This window comes from Sminthopsis crassicaudata, chromosome 1 (genome assembly GCF_048593235.1).
Source record: "Sminthopsis crassicaudata isolate SCR6 chromosome 1, ASM4859323v1, whole genome shotgun sequence".
NCBI classification, from domain to species: Eukaryota; Metazoa; Chordata; class Mammalia; order Dasyuromorphia; family Dasyuridae; genus Sminthopsis; species Sminthopsis crassicaudata.
The window spans coordinates 534,465,495-534,487,950 of NC_133617.1; the positions used below are offsets into that span (position 1 = coordinate 534,465,495).

At 33.5% G+C, this 22,456-nt stretch overlaps 1 protein-coding gene and 1 long non-coding RNA gene across 2 annotated transcripts in view; one reads left to right on the forward strand and one right to left on the reverse strand.

The window, feature by feature from the left end:
• Positions 1-22,456, reverse strand: part of LOC141550846 (uncharacterized) — a 153,030-nt gene that overhangs the window by 34,872 nt on the left and 95,702 nt on the right. The window lies entirely within an intron of this gene.
• LOC141550848 (uncharacterized) lies at positions 517-20,716 on the forward strand. Its single transcript, XR_012484689.1, has 3 exons — positions 517-673; positions 5,787-5,960; positions 20,307-20,716. It is a non-coding gene; the product is annotated as an uncharacterized LOC141550848 (long non-coding RNA).

A 22,456-nucleotide genomic window follows, 5' to 3' on the forward strand; every position in this document is an offset into this window, starting at 1 on the left:
CTTCCTACCAAAACCTTTGCAGCACAAATATAAAGTGTATTTTGTGGTCTGCAAAAATACTAAAACCAATATTAATCAATTCATTTTGGAAGTGTTGATGCCTTCCTGTGAAAGGCTGCATGATTTGTTATAGAAAATGCAAAGAAGCAGATACAATTATGAACACTTTCTAGGAATGGAACCAAAGTGTGTTTGTTGATGCTGGTTTACTTACCTGATATAAACTGGTCTTGTTTGTATGGTGGATGGGTAGACTGGAAGGAAGATTTAATTTTATTGCTGCTGCTGCCCTGGGCATGTGTTTAAATTATGGTGGATCTTTCATCTCTAGCAGGCTCAGCTGCTGCCTCCCAGTTTCTGATTACAGATTTAGGATTGTCTATCTGAGACGGCTGTGGCCTTGGAAGCAGCTGTGGCAAATTAGTTATTAGTGAACCACTACAGTCTCTGATGTTGCTAAGGCAGCTGTGCCTGCTCAACCCATTATTTTTTCTTTCTTTATTCTCACCAGGCCCAACAACTTTACACACTGTTTTTGTGAATTCAAATCTATCAAATGAAAATTTTGGTTTTGTATTTCACCCTCACTTAGTCCAAGATACCCTTTGCCCTGCTCAAAGACTTCCTAGCAAGAAAGAAGGAGCAAAAGTGACACCTTTTCTGCAACTTAAAGGTATTTTCAGTTCTCATCCTAACTAGAAATCAATTCTTGTGTTTATATGTGATGAATCACAGGATATTTAGAGATTAAATTTTAATTTAATTTAATTAAAGCCTTAGTTCCTCTCCCTCCAATTCTAAATTCTATGATTTTGTCATTTTTCCAGTGAAGAAAATGAAGTACACAAAGTGGAAAAGTTTACTTGAGGTCACAAAAACCTATTTCTTTGCCTTCCTTAGTTGCCTCTGTTCCAGTGAAGATGGCTGTAAATTTTCAGAATTCTTTGTCTCTCTCTCTCTGTCCCATATGTAAAGTAGGCCATATGCACAATTCCCAAATGTTCTTTTCTGTGTTCATTTACACTATGGGTTGGCAATAAGAAATCAGGAAATGAAAAGGCTATGTTTTTCAGTTAGAGTAAAACAGTATTCAGAGTTTGAATCAGTAGAGATGCTAGTGTAATTTTTTTCTATGAAGTATTTAATTGAGCAAAAATAAGTTCTTGACTATTTCATCCAGATAATTTTAATTTAGAACCTATTGGGAATGTCTATTAATTAAAAGATTTCTCTCTAACAGCAATACCTATAGGTCAGTCTGCTTTAGAATAAAGTATTTATGAATTGATTATCCCAAGTATTGTGTTAAGCACAGGCAATAAAAATACAAGTAAGCAAGCAGACTTTTGCCTGAAGAAGCTGACATTTTACTTGGAAAGGAAAGCACAAAAAGAGGAACTGGGAAGAGGTGGAGGTGAGGGAATGTGAAAGGTGGTTTATATGAAGATGATCCAGAATGGGATTAGAGGCCTGAATTAGGGCAAGATAATTATGATCCTGGGTGTTTTCAGGAATGGAGTCCAGTATACTTTTGGGAGAGGAGAAATGAGTAATGGCCAGAGTTTAGGAGGCTTGGTGAGTATGTGGAATTGGGAAGAGAAGGGAATAAGGATTTATATAGCATCTACTTTATGCTAGACATTGAGCTAATTACTTAATGTAATTAAGCTCCATAAAAAAGAAAGTTGTAAACAGCACCAAAAGACCTACCTATAGTAAGTCTATTTCATGCTAAATGGTATGTACAATTTTTATGAATCAAGAATATAATTCATATTTATAATTTCAAATTTCTGGTAGAACCAAATGATCCTTATAGATTTCTATGAATAGTTTGTTTTGGGCAAAGGATTTGGCTGAATAAAAACTTTTTTCCCCTCTCTTCAAAAAAAAAAATCTCAATTTATTATATAAATGTTTTTAAAAGTTGATAGACAAGTTGAGGTTATCACAATTAATTGTACTAATTGCAGTAAAATCTTATTCTTTTTTACACTAAATTTTTCTAAGGAAACAGAAAAGTTTAAGAAACTACATTGTCTTGTTTCATTTTAGCTGAAGTCACAGCAGTTAGAAATCTAGAAATTAAGAAGAAAAAAAGGAATCAAAGAGAACCAAGGAAAACAAAGTCATATGATGTGAAGGTGGAAAAGGGATTAAACTCAAGACAAAAGCAAAAACAATGTGAAAGGAAGTAGAAAATGTATGTTCTAGAATGTGATATTTTAAGGAAGAGAACAATAGCTAATCTGAGATAAGAATGTATTTTAGGAATAGGACAGGAGCCATTCCTCCCTAGGTATTATCCCAGCAGTAACAGAAAATTCATTATTCTCTGATGATTGTTTAGTGGTTTATATGTAATGAAATGATGGCCTTTGCCACATTATAGAAGATAGAACTGAGAAAAGGAACAAGAACTGAGTGGGGAAAAAAAGAAAAAAAGAAGACTTCTCAACCTCAGTCATCTTTATCTTATGAAAAAAATCAGGTGGAGATGAAGAGGATATCTGGAACAGAAAAAGCATGGTGTACCATAATGTGGAGATGACCAGGGTAAAAAGGAAGTAATTTCAAACATTGTTGGTCAGTTTGCTCTAGAATAAATGAATGGCTTCAGGAACTACCAAATTTTTAATACAATGATTTAAGATTATATTTGTTATTTTTTCTTTTCTACTCCCCACTGTCTACTTTTCAAGAAGTAGGAAATTGGACTTTAAAGGACTGGACTTTACTTTTGGCCCTATCATAGTCTCCCTCCCATGCCTGATTAAAGTAATAATTCCTTTGCTTTTATCAAGGTTTTGTAGATAATTGTTTGAAGACAAATTTGTTGCCTCAACAATTGTAGCCATTCCTTGGCTTGAACAAAAACACAAAAGAATAATAAAGCTAGGTATGACTATGACATAATCAGATGTTACTGGATTAGATATAGATTTTTTTTTTCTTTTCAGTTTTCCTACAAGGAAAGAGCTATCTTTCACTGAGTCATTTTCTAGCACCAGAAAAATTATAGACTACCAGAAATAAATGCAGATCTTAGGGCTTTATATGAATAGTTATGCTATACTTCAACTAGGCTAATAGTTTTGCAGGAAAAGTAGAAAAATAGAAAGGATGAAGAAATGGAAATGACTAAGTCTTAAAGAAAAAAACAATATGAAAGGAAGTAAAAATGCATATTTGAGAATGTAGTATTTTAAGAAAGAGAAAAGTAGCAAAACTGAGGAAAGAATACATCCTAGGAGTAGGACAGGAGTCATTCCTCCCTGTGTCCTTATTTGAATGTATTGTATCACAGCAATGACTGAAAATTCATTATTTTTTGATAATTGTTAGTAGTTTATATGTAATGAAATGATGACTTTTGACATATTAAAATGCACAGGTTATATAATGAGGAAGGGATGCCTATTCATCTACTATTTTGATCAAAATTTCATAATGCTCTTTAACCTGGATTTCTTAAGAATCCTACAAAACTACTTGGTAATATCAGTTTAACTAATATGATAGAAAAGGAAAACGGCAAATGTTGGAGGGAATGTAGGAAAATTGAAACATTAATATACTATTGCTGAAATTGCATACTAATTCACATTCTATAGAATAATTTGGAACTATGTCCCAAAGGCTATCAAACAATGTATGCCATTTGATTTAGTGATACTACTATTAGGTCTGTATTCCTAAGAGATTTTTTTTTTTTAAAGAAAGGGACCTATATGTATAAAAATATTTATAACACCTCTTTTGTTGGTGAGAATTGGAAATTGAAGGGGAATCTTCATAAATTGGGGACTGGCTGAAAAAGTTATTGTATCTGATTATGATTGAATACTACTATGCTATAAGAAATGATGAACCGGATGATCTCAGAAAAAACCTGAAAAGATATGAACCGATACAAAGTGAAATAAGCAGAACCAGGAGACAATTGCATATAGAATAGCAATATTGTATGATGATCAACTGTGAATGAGTTGGCTATTCTCAACAAAGCAATAATATATTTCTGATATAAGGACATTATTATTGTAAAAGAGACTAATGATGAAAAATGCTATCCATTAGTGGAGAAAGAACTGGTGGAATCTGTTTTTCATTACTTTACTTTTCTTGTTTTGTTTTGGTTTTTGTCTGTCTTTTCCTTCACAACATGACTAACATGGAAATATGTTTTCATGACTCCACACCCATATCAAAACCATAACACATATCAAATTGTTTGCCTTTCCAAAAGAAAAAGGGAAGAGAAGGGAGAGAGGAAGAAAAATCTGAAATTCAAACATTTTTAAATGAATTTTAAAAATTCTTTTTACATGCAATTGGGGAAAAAATAAATATTAAAGTTTAAAAAGTTATTGATGAATAACTTAAATAGCTGAAAGCCATGGATGCTTCTTGTTGGCCACATAAACATAATAAATTCAGGTTTTAGAACAAAGAATTGGGGTAGAAAGCAATGTTCTATCAAGGCCCACTTGGCCTCTTTTATTTTTTCTCTTTTTTGATTCTTACGAGAGATCCAAAGAATCTTGCTGGGGAAGAACATGGGAAAAAATGTAAGGCTTGAGGCAGGTGGTTTGTTGAAAGGCAGATAGATTCTAATGGTGGTTTTAAATAGAGATAGGTCAACAATTAGAAACTAACAAAAGTCAAAAGCCTTTACTATGCCAGTAAAGGCTTGGGATAAAGAAATTGCTAATGGTGAAAATCAGTATGTAAGGTTCACAGACAGTTTAAAAGTTGGGGCTACAGCTTTTATCGGATCATATGTTCTGAGGTAAAAGGTACATCATGGTCCCTCAAAGAAAAGATTCTCCTTCTGGGGAAAAGAGCTATCCTCAATTAAGACATAGAGACTTGGAACTGACAGATCTTCATATCTTTATGGAAAAAAGCAGCCAAAGATTTTTTCCTCAAGTGAAGCGCATGTTTCCTTAAAAGAACTGAAGCTTGAGTCTCTGAGCTCTAAGCTAAAAGAGAGATAGTAGAATTCATTCATTATCCACTTGTGAGAAAAAGGTAGTGCCTCAGCCGCAGACTTAAGCTGAAGCTTAAGAAACAAGAAACAAAAAGAACTATGTGTGCAGCAGAACAATACTTAACAGTAACCTTCAGAAATCCAGACAATTAATGCCTAAGAGAAACTATGTGCCAGATCAGAAGTTCATTAAATTCACCAGGAGACATTGGGGACTTGGTTCACAAGTGTCCCACCCTTCAGCCTAAATGCTCTGACTACATATCTCCCTACATACATATATAAAAATATATATATATGTGTGTGTGTGTGTGTATGTATATATGTATGTATATGTATATATAATGTGTGTATATATATACATATATATGTATGTATATATATATATATATATATGTATATATATATATAATATATATTTTTTTCGGTACCTTTCATACATGTTTTCCAGTCCTTCACCCCTCCCACATATGGTTATATTTGTCTCATTTGTCCCTACTCAGTAGATGATAAAATATAATTACAGTTGGGATTTTGAACTGATGAACATTCTTTATCCTTGTCCATTTTTATTGGGCACTTTATTATTGAAAGAGGCATGGTAGACTCTTCCTTAGAAGAAGTTCAAAGAACCAGTTAAATTAGGAAATGTTGTGTCCACAGCATTGAGAAGCTTATGCATAAATCAATTTTGCCTCAGAAAAATATCCCATTCAAAGATAAAGTTATGTTTTTGTGCCAATTGCCAGGAGACAGAGCTCTATTTATCCTATTTGTCCATGTTTTCCTGTAGATCAATTGAGGGGATTAGGAATCTGGATTTAGCCCATCAGTTTTGGAGGGGAGAGTGATATTCATGAGATAACTACAGTGTTGTCAGTGACCTATTCTGAGAATGCTCTGAGGTTCTCCTTGTCAAATATACCACAGACATGGCATCCAGGAAGAGGAAAGCGCATTTCTTCAGGTGAGAAGAAACTAATAGTGGATGTAACAGTTTTAAGTTATCATCAGTAGATGTAGAAAGAGTTCAGTTCAGAGTTCAGATAAGAAAGAGTTCAGTTCAACAAATATGTATTGAGCACATACAATGTATAAAATACTATGTTTGGGACTGGGAATATAAAGAAAAAATTTTTTTAAAAATCCTTTCTTTTTAGCTTAGTTTCTGCTGAAGGGACACAACTTCTGTACAGATGAATATACACAAAATATGTGTATTCATAATTGTAAGAGGGAGGAAATGTTAACAAATAGGGTAATCAGCCAAATCTGCAGAATTCACCTAAGTTGCATCTTGAAGAAAGCTAGGGATTCAAAGAGGCAGTGGTCAGACAGATGTGGGAAAAGAAAAGGCACTAAGAAGGGTGTTTGGATCAACACAGTTAACAACCATCTGGGTTCTCAAAGGCTATGTTGGGAGACTATAAGCTCTAACAGATTCTACTGTTTTGGAAAGGTTTTGAATATTGGCCTGGCAACAAGCTGAGTTGGTTTCCAAAGGATCTGCCTACCTAAATACAGAGATGTATGTTATGAGTAACTTGGCTGGTCTGTGATTGTGTTTTAAATATACAACAAACAGCTCTCTGATTAATACCTTCTGCTAGTAGAAAAGATGGCAAAAGGTGCCAAAAATTACTGTTTTTTAGGCCAGCCTTTAAACATTTACTTAATGATTGTCACTCTAAATATCAGATCCTCATTCAATGACCAACAATATATCCTTGTCTAATGATCAACGTATTCATTGTTGAGGAAGATGTAATCATGGTAGAAAAATTAATATTATTATTTACATATAAAGCAGAGCTTGTATTCTGCTGACATAGTCAACATGGTGAACCTAAGGTCAATTCCATACCTCTCTCATAAAAATCATACATTTTTATTTGTGCTAGTTGTTTTATGGGAGTTTTCCTAAGAGAAAAATAATCTAATTGACTGTCAATGAATTATATTTCCACTCAAATTTTCTCAATTGTTAACTTAATTAAATATGCATTTATTTATATTTAAAGGAACTAAATGGTATTAATCTTGAAATTTCACTATGCAAAGCATCATTTCATAGAACATTTGGTAATTTCCTATTGCCGTGCCCAAGATAAAATTTCAGGCTAATGGTATAAAAATATTTGTAGTTTATATATTGCCATTGGTTATATTTCACATCTCTTGTGAAGAATGAAAAAAGTAGAGGAATTCTACTTTCAAGAAAAAGGATCAGAAGACAATGACCATGGTAAGTATTTAATAACATCACAAAAATAGAATTGATTATATTTTAACAGAAGGAAAATAATTGTTATTAATATAACATGGAAGTGATTTGGGAAACATTCTTGAATCAATTGTCTGTGTGTGTCAATTGAGACCATTGTTGAGTTTTTGATTTCTTAGAGTAAAGATAAAAATTAAAACTAATAGAAATAAAAGAAAAACATATAATTAAAATAATTGCAGCCAGACTCAATTACACTAGTTATGTCAAAAAAAAAAGTTTAAGAAAGATCATTGACACAAGCTATAATAATAACTTACAGAATCTGAACCAATATAAACCAATTAAAACACACACCAAAAAACCTAGGAATTTAAAAAGAACTTTATCAACAAACATTTGATTTATTTGACAGAGGTATACCAGACAAGGGTAATGCCATTTTGGAATATACTTATATATAAAACTTTTCAAAGAAAGAAGATGGAACATTATTAATATTATGCCTCATTAAAAAGAAAGGAGTTGAGGATTAAAAAAAAATTTTTAAGAGAGCTTGGCAAGAGACTTGACTAAACAAAATCATCTGTCAAATACTTTATGTCTGGAAGGCTATATGCATCCCAGTTCCACATTAGAATTGTTGACTCAATAGCCAAGAACTTCAGTCAAATAGCCTCCTTTCTGTGATCCTGAATTTGAGGATTCCTAGACAAAAGTACTTGGTAGTCTACAACCACAGCCCTGGTACTGAGAAAATCATTTCTCAATGTAAAATTATCCCTCAGCTTCTGTGTGAGTGCAAGTACTTAAATAACACTATCTGCAAATCCATTAGTACTTCCCCTTTCCTCTCCCTTTCACTGTGTGTATGTGTGTGATTATATAAATGTAGATAAAATTGGGAAACATTTGGTAGAAACATAAGATATGGAGGGAGTTATATTAAGGCCTCCCGACTGAACCCAATAATTGGGCCACAGATTATATCTGTGGCTCATTGTGTAGGCTTCCTATGTTCTGCAGTTCCACAGAAATGGGAAAGCTTGATTCAACCCTTCATCTTTCGTAGTAAGCTCCTGTCTAATAATTTAGATGTATAGTATAATCTTAAAGTTTGGGGTTTTATGAAAGGGGATTCTTTACTTGTTGGGGTTGCTAAAAAGTCAACCCCAAACCCTTTCTGTCAGACTTTATAATGTCTTTATAAATCATTTACCCTCTAGTAAAAGGTTAAATACTTGTTTAGTCTTTTCCTGGAGTCCTGGTATGATATATGTGGTACAATATACGTATTCTTCCATTTTCTTGTATGCTTGATTGAAAAACTCTGGGCTTTCAGGAGAAAATCCCACTCCTCTCCCTGAAGTACTGAACTTTGTGTGACCCTCTTGTGCATATGAGGAAGGGGAACACTTGAAACTGCTGGGAGCTTCTTGTAACTTCTCAAGGTTATAAAAATGTTATGAAAATGCTATTTCCTGGAACATTCAGTATTTTTTCACCTCGTTTAGCCTTGGGAATATCCTGCCTTTACAGCATGTTTCACTTAGTTAGCCAACCTTATGGTCACATATGCACTCAAAGCCCATTCCTTTGTCTCAGCCTAGCATTAAGAAATGTAGCCTTTGCTGTACCTCCTGCTTCTGTAGTTCCCACTAATGCTATAGAATCCCCTCCCCTTGGTAGTTCTAACTCTTATAAACCTCCTTCTCCCTTTGTTCAGGGCTGCCTGATTTGGGTACTTTCTCTCGCAGCTGCCGGCTACAATAAACTCTGCACTTAAATCATATTGGTCTCATTCTCGCATCTGTATTTTGGCACAACATCCCCAGGAAGATGGGTTTTGTAGTACTTTCATTTCACTGCTGCCTCTGGTTCCTAATATCTCTAGGAGATAATGATCCCCCAAAAGAGGAATGTTTAGATAAGCAGACTTTCTTTCCCCTAGGAAGTCAAGTTTGGTATGTGTATGTGATACGTGGTTTAGGATGCTCTTGTTCTGATTTCTCTGGAAAATTTGTCTGATCCTATTTATAGGCTCATGTCTAAAAGTCTAGCTCAGATCTAAAAATCTCCAATCAATCATATCCAAATGACATCACTCAATTACTCATCCTCTATGGACTGACTAACATTTCTTATGCACAATGGTGGTATCCACCCCTTATACAGAGAGATGTCTTCAAGGCTAGAATAAGTCAAGAACAAAGATCTCATCCTTTAACCTATTTTTAGCAAATAGGGTTATGTGTTCACTTTGCATCAAGAAGATGACATAATTTATTTCAATTGGTATATACAAACTGTGGTTGTAGGAATATATACCAGGTGCCCTGCTGTGTAGGTTGGATTTTTTTTTTTTTTTCTCTTTAAAATAAATGTACTGAAACTCTTGTCTTGACTTAATTTGCTCAGGAGACTAAGCCTAAATAGGGTCACTACAATTTTAAAGTTTCTTAACATGAGGAGTTTTAGCTGAGTGGGCTCTGAGGTTCTATACTGGTTGAACTAACACAAGGAAACTACTCTTGAATGAATCAGCTGTATCCTGGGAAATATCCTTTCCCTTCTCTGAATATACCTTCTCTGCTATGATTAAATTAATCTCATTTTGATCATTTTTAGATGGAGTCCAAATTTTTCATTAAGTTCCTATCTTGAACCTGAGGTACCAGGTCAGCTCAATTTGGCCTACATTATATACTGTGTTCAAGTCCAGGGCAAAAGTCTCATTCTTTAACTCTGGTAGCTTTATTTGTCCATTTGTTCAACATTTAGTTTTATGCTTATTGCTGGCAAGTACAATCCTGGTGCCTGCTTCCTTTTCTATATGGCAGGGAAAGAGGATTTTATTCCAGCACCAGTATTCTTGCTCTGGGATGAGAAGGAACACTGTGGTTAGGGAGGAAAGACTAATGTTAGAGGAGAGATTTAATAGTTTGCCTGATTAACTGCCACCTAAAAATTCATTCTTGACCTAAAGCTCTGAGACCAAGCCTCCCTCTAGAAAAAGGAGCCAAAAAGTTAGTCTTTTAGATCAGTTTTAAATAGATCTAGCTTCTTTCTTTGTTCCTACCTCCCCCCTATTTTTTTTTCCTCTTTCTCTTTTCCTTTAGAAATTACTGATTGTTGAAATCTGCTTCCAGAGCTCTCTAATGTTACCTCTCTTGCAAATACATTTTCGACCTGGTTATCCCTACTTAAATTCTCTTAGACTTTCCTTTAATCTCAATTTATTAGATTTATATTCTACCCATTCTTTTCTTGAACAAATTTCTTGGTCTCATATACACTTTCTGGTCTCACTTTTCTGGTATCTGAGTCCTAAAATAATGGGCTTTGTCTATGTTCTTCTCTTGATCAGCAAACTCTCTCCAACTCCAGTGTCTTACCTGAGTTTCTCCAGTTCTACTTCCACCCAAGCTCTGATTTCAACAATAGTGACATAATATTATTTACAGGATGATGTTGTTAAGGCTCTCAATGGGCCATAGCTACATAGCTAATAGATTCCTCCAGGAAGAATCTTTTATCTTCTAGTCCTCTAACTCATTAAAGTAATTATTGATGGTGATTCTAACCCTTCTAGAAAAAAGTTAACTAAAAGAAAAAGTAAGTTAACTAAAGAAAAATGTATTCTTTCAAAATGTGCTTTGTTTAAGTTTTTGTATGCATCCATTCCTTTCTCTTCCTATTGCTATTACCCTCATCTAGGCTCTTAATATCTCATGCCTAAATTAGTGCAAATTTTCTAGCTTGCCTGCCTCCAGACTCTACTCGTTCTACTCCATTTTATATACTGTTGCCAGTGTAATCATTACTTTCAATTTGTAATAATAAGTAATAACAAATAATAAGAGAAATAAAATAGCCCAGATAATTGACCCACACCCATCAGATTGACAAAGAGTAGGACATCGCAGTTATTAAAAGGGCAATGAGCAAATAAGACATGTTGTGGAGTTGTGAATTGGTTCAACCATTTTGGCAAGAAATTTGATGTTATATCCAAAAGTTATTAACCTCTACATATCCTTTAAAACAGCAAAATTAAAAATATAGTCTAAGGAATAAAACTATTTGACAATTATACAATGTCCAGACATTGTGCTATATAAAAGTTTTACAAATAGGGTCTTATTTGATCTTCATAATAGCCATAGGAGGTATACCATTATAAATGCAGGGGGTAACAGTTAATAGGTATCTACAGCTGAATTTGAATTCAGGTGTTCCTGCCTCCAGGCCCAAGACTCTAGTCATTTTACTACCTACCTATTCAAAGGCAGTGGGAAAAGATCCATATGCACATGCGCATTTGTATAAGTCTTTATTTTCATGTAAAAGTATTTCCATATTAATCATGGTTGTAAAAGAAGAAATAGATCAATAGAAAAAAAAAATGAAAATAGCAAGCTTGGATCTACATCCAGATTCCATCAGTTCTTTCTCTGTTTGTGAATAGCATTTTTTTTTTTTTCCTCATGGGTCTTTTGGAATTGAACTGAATTACTATATGGTAATAGGCAAGTTATGCATAGAAGATTATTGTACAATGTTGGGGTTATTGTGTACAGTGCTCTCCTGATTCTGCTCATTTCACTTTGCATCAGTTCATGCAAGTCTTTTCATATTTTTCTGAAATCTACCTGCTCATCCTTTCTTATAGCATAATAGTATTCATGTACCACAACTTCTTCAACCATTGCGCAATTGATGGAAATTTCCTCCAATTCTAATTGATTGCCACCACAAAAAGAGCTGCTATAACTATTTTTGTACAAGTTGGGTCCTTTGCCCTTTTAAAAATTTCTTTGGTATACAGACCTACTAGTATGATATTGCTGGATCAAAAGGTATGCACAGTTTGATTGTCCTTGGGCATAGTTCCAAATTGCTCTCCAGAATGATTGGATTAGTTTCACAACAACCAAATTCACCACAGTGCATTAGTGTCCCAATTTTTCCACATCCCTTTCAACAGTTATCACTTTTCTTTTCTGTAATATTAGCCAATCTGATGAGTGTGAAGTGATAATTAAGAGTTGTTTTAATTTGCATTCTCTAATCAATAGTGATTTAGAATATTTTTTCATAGGACTATATATAGTTTTGATTTCTTTATCTGAAAACTGCCTACTCATATCCTTTGACCATTTATCAACTATGGAATGATTTGTGTTTTATAAATATGACTCAGTTTTCCATATATTTGAGAAATGAGGCCTTTATCAGAGACATTTTCTGTCTTGGCTACATTGGTTTTCTTTTAGCAAACCCTTTTTAATTTGATACAATCACAATTATCCATTTTACATTTTGTAACATTATCTCTTGTAAAATTCTTCCCTTCTATGATTTCAGAAAGACCTGGAGAGATTTACATGAACTGATGCTGAATGAAATGAGCAGGACCAGGAGATCATTATATACTTGTATATATTATATACTTTTTTTTTTTTTTTCCTGAGACTGGGGTTAAGTGACTTGCCCAGGGTCACACAGCTAGGAAGTGTTAAGTGTCTGAGACCAGATTTGAACTCGGGTCCTCCTGAATTCAGGGCTGGTCCTCTATCCACTGCACACCTAGCTGCCCCGGATCATTATATACTTCAACAACAATAATATATGATGATCAATTCTGATGGATGTGGCCATTTTCAAGAATGAGATGAACCAAATCAGTTCCAATAGAGCAGTAATGAACTGAACCAGCTATACCCAGCGAAAGAACTCTGGGAGATGACTATGAACCACTACATAAAATTCCCAATCCCTCTAATTTTGTCCTCCTGCATTGTGGATTTCCTTTACAGGCTAATTGTACACTGTTTCAAAGTCCGATTCTTTTTGTACAGCAAAACAACTGTTTGGACATGTATACATATATTGTATTTAATTTATACTTAAATATATTTAACATGTATTGGTTAACCTGCCATCTAGGTTGGGGGGAAGGAGGGGAAAAATTAGAACAAAAAGTTAGAAAATTGTGTTGTAAAATTACCCGTGTGGTAAATAAAAACTATTAATAAAAAAAAATAAAAAAATTCCACAGGAAAAAAAAAATCTTCCCTTCTACATAGATTCAACAGGTAAACTATTCCTTGCTCTTTTAATTTGCTTATGGTATCACCTTTAATAGATAAATCATGAATCCATTTTGACCTTATCTTAGTGTATCATCTATAATGTTGGTCTATACATTATTTCTGCCATATTGATATCCAGTTTCCCAAGTTTTTAATCAAATAGTGAGTTTTTGTCCCCAAAGCTGTGGTCTTTGGGTTTATCTATTATTAGATTACTGTGGTCACTTACTACTGTGTCCACTGATCCACATACACACACACACACACACACACACACACACACACACACACACACATACACACGTATATATCTTATATATCTTAGCCAATATCAGATAGGTTTTATGGTCACTGCTTTATAATATAGTTTAAGATTTGATATAGATAGTTCATCTTTACTTTTTTTCATTAATTCACTTGAAATTCTTGACTTTTTGTTCTTCTAGATGAATTTGGTTAATATTTCTCTATAAAATATTTTTGTAAGTTTAGTATGAGATTGAATAAGTAAATTAATTTAGGCAGGATTGTCATTTTTATTGAATTGGGTTGGTCTATCTGTGAGTAATTGATATTTCCCCCGTTTTCTAGATTTGACTTTATTTGTGTGAAGTATTTTGTAATTGTATTTATATAGTTTTTGGGTTTGTATTAGCAGGTAGGTTCCTTAGGATTTTATATTATCTATGATTATTTTAAATAAAATTTCTCTATCTCTTGCTCTTGGACTTTTTAAATAATATATAGAAATGCTGATGATTTATGTAGGTTGATTTTACATCCTATAACTTTGCTAAAGTTAATTATTTCAAATATTTTTTTCAATTGATTTGCTAGGATTCTTTATGTATATCATCATATTGTCTGTAAAGAGTGATAGTTTTATATCTTCCTTACACTAATTTCTTTTATTTCTTTATATTTTCTTACTGCTATAGCTAACGTTTTTAGTATAATATAGAATTATAGAGGTGATAATAAGCCCTTCCTTCACCCTTTATCTTATTGGAAAGGTTTATCCTCATTAAAGATAATGCTTGATGTTGGTTTCAGAAATCATCATTTTAAGGAAGGCTCCATTAATTCCTATCATCTCTGGTGCTTTTAATAGGAATAAGTGCTGTATTTTGTCAAAAGCCTTTTCAGCATCTTTTGAGATAATCATGTTTTTGTTATTGATATGCTCAATAATGCTAATTTTTTCACCCTAATATTGAAGCAACCTTGCATTACTGGTATAAATTCCACCTGGCTATAATGTATATACCTGGTGATGTATTGCTGTAATCTCCTTGCTATTATTTTATGTAAAATTTTTGCATTAATATTCATTAGGGAAATTGGCCTATACGATTCTTAGTTTTGGTTCTTCCTAATATAGATATCAGCAGTACATTTATATTATGAAAGGAATTTGGTAGGATTTCTGCTTCAACTCTTTTTCCGCATTGTTTATCTAGCATTGGAATTAATGGTTCTTTAAATGTTGGGTAGAACTCACTTGTAAATCCATCTGGCCCTGAAGATTTTTAATTTGGAAGTTAATTGATGGTTTATTCAGTTTCTTTTCCTAAGATGGGGCGATTTAAGTACTCTGTTTTCTTTTCAGTTAATCTGGGCAATTTCCGTTTTTGTAAATGTTCTTCAGTTTCATTTATGGTGTCAAATTTATTGGCATATAATTAGGCAAAATAGTTCCTGATAATTGTTTTAATTTTCTCTTTATTGGTGCATTCTCCTTTTTCATTTTTTCATACTGGTAATATAATTTTCTATTTAAAAAAAAAATCAAATCAGCCAATGGGTTTATCTAACTTACTGGTTGTCTTTTTTTCTTTTCATAAAACCAACTCCTAGTTTTATTTATTACTTCAATAGTTTTTTTACTTTGTTAATCTCAATTTTGGTTTTCAGGATTTCCAATTTGCTATTTAAGTGGGGATTGTTCATTTGTTATTATTCTAGCTTTTTAGTTGTATGTTTAATTCATTGTTCTCACCTGGAATGCCTCACCTTTCCTTTAACTTTCTTATTTATTGAAATCTTCGTTCTTTTAAAGCCCTGTTCAAATATAGCTCCTTCAACTAAACCTTCTTTGACTCTTTTTTTTTTCCCCTTCTCCACCCTAATTTTTTTTTTCCCAGAGGCATTTGGGGTTAAGTGACTTGGCCAGGGTCACACAGCTAGTAAATATTAAGTTTCTGAATCCAGATTTGAACTTGGGTCCTCCTGACTTCAGGGTCAGTGCTCTATCCACTGTGCCATCTAGCTGTCCCCTGAACAAATTATAATTTCTTCTTCTTTATTTAGCCCCAGAAAATATCTGAGTTTGAGATTTCTAGAAAATCGGCACTCAAGAAATAACACAATCATAAGCTTTATTGCTGTGAGATGCAGCAATCAAATAATATACCTAGCAATATAAACAGATATGGGTTTGGCCCCACATGTAAGAAACAATCCAGCTATAAACTGAGGTTTATGTGTTGGGGAGAGAAGATGCTCAAAGTTGTGTAGCAAGATTATATATCCTAAAAATGGGCTTGGCTGTGAATAGATAATTGATACCTGATGTATACCAGTGCTTGTGTATAATCTGACTCCTTGCTTACAAACTTTTCACCCTTACTTCGAAATTAAACTTTTTTGATTCCTGATTCTGTCTTTAGACCATTCTGTTTGGCTCCAGGCATCCAGTTGATAATCTTTATTATGCAGTTGAGCTTAAATACTTATTTTTCCCCCACATTTGTTTCATATATGTTAATCTAGTTCCTTAAAAGTAAAATTTTTATCTTATGCTCCCCTTTGCATTTGTTGTTCTGCTTAATTTCAAATCCACAGAATAAGATGCCCCTCCCAGGGTAAGTTTATCACTTCTAAACTAGCCACCATCCAACTAACTTATGCTTTGATTAGCCCTAGACTTTTCTCTTCTCCAATTGGTTGGCAAGCAGAGTACCAAATTTCTCACAATGCCTTCTTTTATAAAGGGAAACAGCTCACTTCACTTTGCATCTGCTGCTCGGCCTGTTTTCCACAGAACAAGAGTCCCTTGAGTGTTTCCCTAACTGACCCTATCTTTCCTCATCTCTCCCTTTAAATTGTAAAATTCTTGAGGGCAGAAACTGTCTTATTCTATCTCTAGTACTTAGCACAGTTCCCAGCACATAGCAAGGACTTAAAACAGGGTTTTTTTGGATGGGATATTTTTATGTAGTTTCCATGGCATGCTCAAAATGTGTTTAATGCTCAGTGAATATCTGTCAAGAGATTAAGCTATACAGAAGTCAGAGGACCTATATACCTGTAACATTAGCAGCTAAAATTATTTCTGGAGGAAGCTTCCTGGCTTTTCTGCCTTTCACATTCAAAGTTACAGCAGTGACAGTTCTGCAGGGAGCCAGGGACCCTTTTGCCCTATTTTTAGTGATTTCTATCAATCTTTTTCCTTGGAATAAAAGCACTGCATGCCAAAGGAATTATAACAATCTGATCATGTTAGCCCTCTGTCAATGAATCAGACTCAAGCTTAGAATAATATTCAGTTTCTTAAGTTACAATAAAAATAAATGTATATTGATGAGTATGCTGGATTTAATTATTATAGATGCTATGATGAAAATAAAGAATCACTTTTTTTAAGAAAAGAAAGACTGGCTTTAAAATTGAGTGGAAAAAGTATTCTGACGTTTAAAAGCAAAAAGTTTCTTCGGACCAAATGAGGACCAGACTTTTAAAGAGGAGAAGATCATGGAAAAATTGCTGTCCCTGATACTTTGGATTGCTTTCTCTAATATGAAATAGTTGAAACTTGAGAAGAATAAGATTTAATTATGAATTTGGAGACCGCATAGGCCCCACTTTTTGGTTAACTGACCTGTCTAGAAGTCACTTTGGAGTTCCCCATTTCTCAGAGACAAGAAGATACAAAAGGAAGTCCACTATCCCTAAAACACACAAAGGACAAGGACCTGTGCAAGACAAATTGACTTAAGTAGGAAGATGAAAAAGGGATGGGCACAAAAGAGAACTGGGTTAGGCTTTCATACACATAGATTTTTATTTGAGAGATTGTTTGCTGCTTCAGCATTCAGAGTAACTCTCCCAGCAAGTTGGGAGAACAGCCAATGAAAATATAATCAACAGGAATTGCACTTCTTACTGCTCCATCACTGCAACTTACTGGAAAGAGAAGACCTAGTTTTTTGTGCTATCAGAAGGGTTAGGGTCCAGGTGAGAAGGTAGAGAGAAAATTAGGCTAATATTGGCTAAGCAGCAAAGGAAAGAGTGCCAGGTTTGGAATTTAGGGAAATGTGAATTTAAATCTGGTCTCTGATGCTTACTAACTGATGGTGGTGTGTAAGTAATTTAATCTTTCTGAATCTCATTTTCCTTATTTTTAAAATGGGGATAATAACAGCTACAGAGACTTCCTCAAAGACCTGCTGTGAAGAATAAGTGAACAATATATTTAAAGAACTTTTCAGCTCTTTAAAAGCTATAAAGGTGTCAGTTTTCAGAATTGGACTATGGCTTCCTACACCTTGAAAGATTTTGGACAATTAACAGAAATGAGTTCTTTTATTATGTAAATTATAGCACAAGATATATTGTGTATTTCTGAATTCCTACTTTCATTGTTGTATTGGGTCCCCAATGGGTGGCTGACTGCTTCTTTCTTTAGGGTTATGGAGAACTGGCTTTTCACAAGCCCCAGTCCAGTGTGCTTCCATATACAAGTTAAACAGTTAGCATTGATTATTTTTTACAACAGAGATATTTACTGAGGAAAATAAGGCAGGAAAACTAGTTATAAACAATCTCCCCAAAGTGTAAGGCACACTTTCCCCTTGAACATACAAGGTTTCCTGAGAAAATGCGCTCAAATTCAGAGAATATACGATCTATTAAAGGGTAAACAATGTTCTAGTAGTAAACAAAGTTCCCCTGAGAAATAATTCTTTAAGATTATATATAGAGAGAGAATCTAAAAAATCCTTAAGCTGGGTTTCTTTGATATGTATAATTTATCCTTGTCTGCTAACTACATAACTAGTTTGCGACTAGTCCAGTTAATGATAGCATGGTCAATAGGATAGGGGAATGTAACACTGAAAATAGTTTCATGCCTTATACACTTCCTTCTAACACAACTGCCTCCTTAATGCATTCTCAAATCAGAAACTTCCCAAAGCTTGACTGCTGAGCTAAAATGCTAGTCTCTGAACTGGCTTGCAATATCATATATAATCTCACAAGGCACGACTAATTCCCTTCAATCACATGTATTCCTGTGTGATGTCACCTACTTTCATTCAAAGATCAAGAATTTCATTCCTTTCAGATCGATCAAAAACTTAGCATATACCTTTTGGATGACTGATTCAGCCTCAACTATCTATCTGTATCTTCCATGGTTACATTAATTGTGTGGGGTAAAATCCCTCCCCTTGGACCATTAAAATAGATCACATTTTTATTTTAATTTTGTCAGTCTTGTCACTATTTATTTTATAGTTTTTATTTATCAGATATATACATGGGTAATTTTATAGCATTGACAATTTCCAAACTTTTTGTTCTAATTTTCCCCCTCCTCCCCCACCCACAGATAGCAGGTTGACCAATACATGTTAAATATATTAGAGTATAAATTAAATAAATTTTATGTATACATGTCCAGACAGTTATTTTGCTGTAAAAAAGAATCGGACTTTGAAATAGTGTACATTTAGCCCGTGAAGGAAATCCAAAATACAGGTGGACAAAAATAGAGGGATTGGAATTCTATGTAGTGGTTCATAGTCATCTCCCAGAGTTCTTTTGCTGGGTGTAGCTCGTTCAGTATAGATCACATTTTTAGGGTTAGAAAGTAACTTAGAGGTCATTTGGTTTATCACTCTTTTCATTTGGTAAATGAAGACTCTGCAGAGACTGGCCATTCTATAGTGACTTGCCAAAGTAGAAAGTAATACCGACAGTACCTTTGATTTATAATCCAGATTCCTTTCTGTTGAATCATGTTTTCATTTTAGAGTTTATAATAGCAAAAGAGGGAATGCTGAGCAAAGTGTATACTCCGGATTTTGGACGAGTAGATTTTAGGAAATTCAGAGAAAATGTTAGGTTTGACTTCAGGGACTTGAAATTCTAAAAGAGAAGTTGGCTCTGACAGGAATAGATTTCGAATCATGAAATCTTGATAACACTATAGCGAGTGATCCTGAAGAGAAAGAAAGATGAAGGCATCTAAAGAAATGATTTAGTTAATGGAGGCCTCTATGATGATGCCATATTTTAAGGCAGGTAAAAAGATATAATTAAGGTCATATAATGAATTAATATGTATATAAAGATGAATACAAAGGAATGATCCAGTCAATAGAACATCAAAAAGATTAATGAATAGAATTAGGTAGCTTGCTAAAATGCTGAGAACAACAAAATAATTTTCAAAAACTATTTTCGGATAAAGAGAATAAAGAAAGGATAGATCTGCTACTTGGACTGATAGCCCTATGTTAATGGATAAAAAAGAAAATAGTCATCAATTCAAATTTTATCTATAAAGGAAAATATTTTTTAGACTAGGAAGGCTAGAAGAAAAATGGTTAATAGGGAATTCAAACTCCCAAGATAAATGAATTAGCAATATATTTTAAAACCATTTAGCTGCTTTCAATAAGTTTGTCACTTGGTCTAAACAAATTGCATTTTGGTGTACTGAAAAAACTTGCAGATGTGATTGCTGAGCAGGTACCATTGATCTTCCATAGAGAATGGCAGATGTGTTATAGAGTTGAAGAGGGCTAGAAAAAAAAGGAAGATAGATCCTAGAAACAATAAATTGCTATTAATCCTTGGAAAAATTCTTGATGATTTGTTAAGCATATGGTTTATAATTACTTATAAAGGGAAGTAATATTTTATAAATTAGTATGGATTCATACAGAATAGCTTATACTAAACCAATCTCATCTCTTTTTCATAGGTTGTTATACTGAAAAACCTAGGCAATACTCCAGACAAAGCACACTTGGATTTCAAAGCATTGAACTGGAGACAGCTAGATGGTACAATGGATAGAGCACTAGCCCTGAAGTCGGGAAGACCTGAGTTCAAATCCAGCCTCAAACACTCAATGTTTATTAGCTGCATGACTCTGGACAAGTCACTTAACCTCAATTCTTCACCAAAAATTAAATAAATTATTCTCAAAGCATTGAACTGAGTCTTTCAAAATATCCTTGTAAATGAGATGGAGAGGTGTATCCTGAATGATAGCATATATAGGGCAAATCAGAATTGGTCAAATGAATAAAAAGCTAATTAATGGATCAATAATAACATCACCTTCTAGAGAAGTTCTACTTAATTGTATCATCATGATATGAAGGTAAACCCGGGAAATCTAAATGTAAAACCAGTAGAATGTCAACAGAGGAACTTGTACAAAAAGGAAGGAAAAGATACTCCCAGACAAATGAAGGTCTAGTGATGGTCCTGATATTCACAGACAGGCCCAATTAAGTGGGAAAAGCCTTATAATATTACTAAAAAACTGGCCAGCATGTGATGCTGGTCCATTAAACATATACAAATATTAAATAGCTCTTAGTCCTAAGTGACATCTTCTCAAGGCTATCATTAAAGTGATTTTAAAAAGGTAGAGGGTTCTGAGAATCACAGAATATTTTTATCATTTGCAAGCATTCCTTTCCTGTGAGTACAGTTATCTCTTCCACATCTGTGTAAAACTTTTTTGTCCCTCCCTTCATACTAAAGAAGTCTGAATTATTATGCTTGAGATTCATCATTCATAATAATGAATACAAATTCATATTTCATATAATAAATGATAAAAATATCATATTTCATATAATATTTTTATAATTTCAGATGGACTTTTCTCATTACTTTTATATCATAATGTGACTAATTAAGAGAGCTCATACTGTAAGTAGAATTAATAACTTTGCTCTTTTCTTGTTGTTCGCTTGCATTAACATTATTAGTTTTTACAGAAACTATTTTGTAAAGCTTAGTTTAGTTAAAACTAAATAACAATCCAAAAATTCATGAAATAAGGGATACATAAACTGAAGTGTTCTGCAATATAAAGCAAGAGGGGAAAAGCAATGATTAAAGACCTACTATGTGCCAGGCATTTCACAAATATTATCCAATTTGAAATGAGGTAATATTAGTAATAGTAATAATAAGATAGTTGATAAATGTTTACTATTATAATTTTGTTATTTATCATCCATAATATAGTTCAATATTTAGGTTATATAATTATATTCTATATCAATATTTATATTACAATATAGGTTTCTTATTATGTTTACATAATTATTTAAGGTTTGTAAAATGCTTTGCTCTTCACAACAATCCTTTGAGGTAGGTGCTATTTTTATCCCCTTTTTAAAGATGAGATAACTGAGGTCTAAAGAGGTTAAGTGATTTACCAAGTATCTGAAGGAAGATTTGAACTAAGGTCTTCCTGACTTTAAGTCCGATGGTCTACCTTGCTACTGATATGTGAGCATGAATGAATACATGAGGATGCTACTAACAACTCACATTCTTCTCTCAGGATTCATTATGCATCATATGTGATATGACTATCTGACATTTATATTGAGTGAAAACATCAATTCATATTAAATATAAATAAATTTAATTTATTTTTTGAAAGATCAATATGAATAGATGTGTTTATATTATCTTTATCCCAATGGATTGTTTTGTATGTCTACTGAGTGTTTTTGCACTACTGTAAAGTACTAGTTTAGTCTACCTATCTTTGTTGTTCCCATAATAAAGGTCCTTGGTAATAAAACTCTAGTGTCCAGAAATGAGGGAAATCATGATTCCAATATATTATGCCCATATCTTGAGTTTGTGTTTGTCCAGGGTACCTTAACCTGAAACAATCAGACAGTCAGTGCTAGGCTGGATCTATAAAAAAGTTTCATCATTATTCAGCCCCTTCTACCCTATATATACTGTGTCTAGGCTCTGGGACAATAGCCTATAGCCCCTGATTGACAGAGACATTTAGAGACACCTCGGGTTTACCTTACGGAAGAAGAAAAACCCAGAAGTTCTAAAACTGTATACTCTTTTCAGTCTCAT